We start from the raw sequence: 5,000 nt of genomic DNA, 5'->3' as shown, positions 1-5,000 counted from the left end.
ATATGCTCTTCGTCTGTCGCTTACCGTCTTGTGTCATGTTTTGCCACATAATAGATGTCGACATCTGCGTGAATCTGATTGAGTGGATCATCTTCATAACATTAATTACATATGCTTCAGTTGCATATAGACTATCGTTCTTCCTCTGTCACATTTCGTGAAGTGGGTTGTACTACCTCTTTATAGATGTACTGTACACAAGAATCAGAATCCATTTCAGAGGATCTTCAATATTTGCGGCCTCGGTATAGCGGTGGCCTCCTATGCTCGAGGTTGCGGGTTCCATCCCGGGCCAGGTCGATGCTATTTAAGTGTTCTTCAATGCGTCACGCTCATGTCAGTAGTTTTACTGGCATGTAAAGGAACTCCTGCGGGTCAAAATTCCGGCTCTTCGGCAACGCTGATATAACCTCGGCAGTTATATACAACATTATTTCATTTTTACATCTTGCATAATAAATTCAGTATTTAGACTTGAGATGCATGTATCATTTTGTTCTTTCCTCAAGTGAGTTGTACTATGTGGTCATATATGTACATATATGCCGCAACTGCACTCTGAGGAGCTTCATTTTATATATATATATATATATATATATGTGTGTGTGTGTGTGTGTGTGTGTGTGTGTGTGTGTGTGTGTTTTAACTGTCCGAAGACAGGTCTCACCCTCACAAGTAACAGCAACAAGGCACCAGTAATGAGGCACTGCTTACATTGCCGATTAGCTACATGTTCCAATAATCAGACTCCTAATCCATACAAAATTACTTTTTAATTTTATCCTTTATGTAAATTATTTTAATAATATGATATATATTTTAATGCTCAATTACTTAATATCTTCTGCAACTACGAGCGAAGTTGTGTGTCTTCGTGCAATATGGTGCTGCTGAGTAAACTCCCCTCGCATCGAAGTCGCGCTTCTTACGGCCATAACCTCTACGTGCGCAATCGCCCGCAGTGAGTCATCACAGCGCCTCTTTCCCCGCGCTTTATAGGGTGACTATTAAATTTTAGTTGTAGAGCGGTTGTGACTGTATAAAGGGCCGTAATTATTATGTTCTTTACCTCGAAGTAACGATTCTGTCGTACGAGTTCTCGCCATTACTCTCCTCACGAAACTGCCTCCATGCATCCATGTATCTCTATGTTGTCTGAATTCTTCTGCCTCGAACTTGCCTTCCGTTCACTATAACTTCCAGTGCTTCCTGTTTCCAGTTTCTTCTTAGTGACCCAGCCAATTTCTATTTCTCGTCCTGATCAGTTTCGGCATTATTCTTTCATCACTCAGTCTTTTTAGCTCAGCTTCAATTATTATTCCGTCTGTCCTTTTCACTCGCTCCTTGTTCTCTATATCCTTATTACAAATGCTCCTAGACTCTTCTCTTCGTCCTTATGTCCGTGTTTCTGCCTCATAAAATGCCACGCTCCACACATAGCACATCATTGCTCTCTTCCTTAGTCAGTTCTTTTTTCCAGAGTTACGCAGCTAATTATAGCTTTTATTAGCTTCTTTTGCCATTATTAATCCTACTATTGACATGCTGACTACAGCTCATCTTACTGCTTATAGCGTCTCGTTCGCGCAGTCGATGGCATTTAAGTGTGCTTAAATGCGACTCGCTCATGCCAGTAGATATGTTGCCTTGTAAAAGAACTCCTGCGGGACAAACTTCCGGCACACCGGCGACGCTGATATAACCTCGGCAGTTGCGAGCAATCGAACTCGGCCGGCATCGAACTCGCAACCTCAAGCGCACAAGGCCAGCGCTATCTACAACGACTACGGTACCCAGGCCGATATATATATATATATATATATATATATACTCTCACTTAAAACAAAAGGCATAGCTAAGACAGAGTTATCACTGGCTCTGTCATTACTTCGTCCATAGTAGACTCCCACTGTTACACTGGCAGGTGGCAAGTTTGAAGTTACTCGCACCCTCAACCATTTTTCGGTGGTGGTCACCAAAACTTGAGCCGCCTTTATATATGAGAAGCCCTGCAACAACTAATCGAGTTTCGAAACGTATATCTTTTATTATAAGCCTTTCGGTCTTGTATCCTTCTAACATCTCCTCCTTTCTGCCACCATGTTCGGAAAACCTAATCGGTGTCTATTGAAGACCCATATAGATAATTTGTCTTTGCTCCGCTCTGATGCTTTTATCTTTTGTGTTATTCCTGCTACGCCAACCACGTAATGTTAAGACGTTCTCGAATGACTCTTCGATACTGTAATTCATTGGTCGTCAGCATGCCCTGAAGTGGGTAAGGGGTAAATTGTGTCTCGGAATATGAACCGTCGCGTGAAGTAGGGGGGAGGGAGGGAGGGACTGAGACACGCTCAGACGGAGAGAGAGCGGGAGAGAGAGACTTGAGAGAGAGAGAGTGGGAAGGAGAGTGAGAGAGATCATTACTGTCAGCAACCTCGGGTGCACGATAGTGATTTGTCTTATTCGCGAGTAAGTGACGCTAGCTCGAGGGTGCACTGTCCTGATGACCGCTGCTGTAATATCTTGCGCAGAGGTGTCATGCTTTGTTGTATAGTAATAAAACCATTACTGTTGCACAGAGGCAGAGATTTAATAAAAGTTGTGTACAGACTATGAGGCGGTAATGTTTTTGAACGGATGATACTGCATGTTAGCTCCGGTCGGCATTTCGGAAGCATAGGTCGCGACGTTACTTTCCCTATCCACACTTCTCCTCTCGCTTGATTTTTCTCTATTTTCGTACCCTCTCAACGCTTACGACCGCTTTGGGGGTTGGTTGACATGAGGGGGTGGGCACTGCAAACACTTTGATTTTTGCATTAAGGCAGCCCCCCCCCCGCCGCGCCAGGAAACCGCTCATCAAAGTTGCACTTTAAATTGAGAAAATCCGCCATGTGTACAGTCGTAGTCAACTTAACATCTCCTTTTCTCGTGTCGAGATTTTTTTAATTTTATTTTAGTAAGTTATTATACAACGCTTTATCAACACTTTACCTTATTTAGCGTCTGAATGAGGCGTCCATGACCTCCGTAACCGAATTTCGATCCACTTAGTGGCTTGCGCATCTGCGCTCGCTCGCTCGCTCTCTCTCTCTCTCTCTCTCTCTCTCTCTCATACAAAAAAAAACACACACACACACAAACACACACACAAACAGCACGAATTTCTATATTAGATTTTGTGTGCTACTGCTACTATCGAATTGGCTCCCATTCGTGTTATAGTGTATTGTGTATTACCCTTATTATATATATATATATATATATATATATATATATATATATATATATATAGAAGTGTTAAAGACAGTACGGTTTTAGCTCCCAACCTCCTTGTTGTTTTTTCTACTCTATTCCCTTGGTTCACACACGACATATTCTCAAGCTCCTTTTCTGTTCCTTCCGCTCGTTGATTGATTCTGTTACACTATTGCATAATCTTACGTCATCCAGTGATGACTTCATTAACGGTTTTCCTTATCAGTCTCGGCGCATTGTGCCTCTGCCACAGTTCGTGCTCTTAACAACTACGGTTTCAAAATAATTGTACATCTTGCTTTTCATACGTAATGTTTGTCTGGTCGATATATTTAAGGCAGATTTGGGCTGTCATAAGTCCTCTCTCTTGCTGTTGCCGATTTATTCCTGTTATTGTGTCCGCCAGATAGAGTTCGTAACTCTGTGTTTGTCGGGTAGGACATAAAAGATTTATATTTTGCATAGGAGGTGCGCTCTTGCGTTGAGGCTAGTGCTTTTACTGAGCGAGATCGAATCTTCTTACTAATGGTACGGTTTGTTTATGGCGATCATCGTCGGACGCACATCGCCGGCGATGGTCGCCGAGAAGTGGTTTCTTTATTGACGCACATCGCTGTTGATTGCCATTTGTTTATTCCCTCATCTGCTACCTATGGACAAGTAAATTAATGTAGGCCACGGACATAACCTAAATATTATAATGAATAAATCCAACATAATGAAGGTGATATTTTTTTCTAGAAGAGGTAGATGACGGATATCAAAATCTCGCATGCGTATTATAAAAGGAACAAGCTGCAGACTAATGTAATATTCAGTTATAGGTTTACAGAATTCTGTTTTAACGCATTGATAATGATACATCTTTATAAAATCGGCGACAAAATTTAAGGAATATTTCAGACTCTCACCTGACCAGTTTCAATATGTTTTGAGTTTAGTTGAAAATCACAATGTTGATTTACCTACAATTTTTGTAAATCCAGTTGAGAGATTGGCAGTAACTCAGGTTATCACCTGATTATTATTATTATTATTATTATTATTATTATTATTACATTACATGGTGTATTCCAAACAATAATGAAAGAAATTGGCTAAACTAGCGCTGAGGTAGTTCCCTTCGTAATCCGCTTATACTCTTTACATGTACGAACATGTGATTGGTTAGGTTTGGTTCGTTTGGTCTTATATTATGACTTGTATATACGATCAACTACATCTCTACAATGAAAAAAAAAAACCCCTATATTTCAGAATATCGCGTAAGTACTTACGTACGATGACTGTGCAAATTAAAAGTAATTAAAAACATGTTTTTATTGTTGGTACAAGATAGATAGTTAAATAACTACATAAAAAGAGATAGTTAAAAGACATGTAAAATAAATTTTAAAATGTAGGCTTATATGTGCATATAATGTAACAAGATCTACGTATGTACTCGTATATATAAAAATTGTATGTTGATAAGCGAGTGATGGCTATATGACCCGAGGTCAATCCTGCCATTCAACTTTGTATAATAACGCACTGCAGCCAAAAGATTATTATTGAGGTTATGGCAGCCGAAATCTAGTGCAACGGAGCTGGTGTAAAACTTACAGAAGGGAGAATTTCCCCCTTACCCAACACTGAACGAAATTCTCTGGGGTTCGGGCGTGATAAAAATGTAATATGTAATGTAAGGGTTTATTGTTTAATTTGTTTATTAATTCATATGCTCATATTTAAAAAGG

This window comes from Periplaneta americana, chromosome 10 (assembly GCF_040183065.1).
Source record: "Periplaneta americana isolate PAMFEO1 chromosome 10, P.americana_PAMFEO1_priV1, whole genome shotgun sequence".
Taxonomy (NCBI): domain Eukaryota; kingdom Metazoa; phylum Arthropoda; class Insecta; order Blattodea; family Blattidae; genus Periplaneta; species Periplaneta americana.
Note: the sequence above shows the minus strand (reverse complement) of the source record.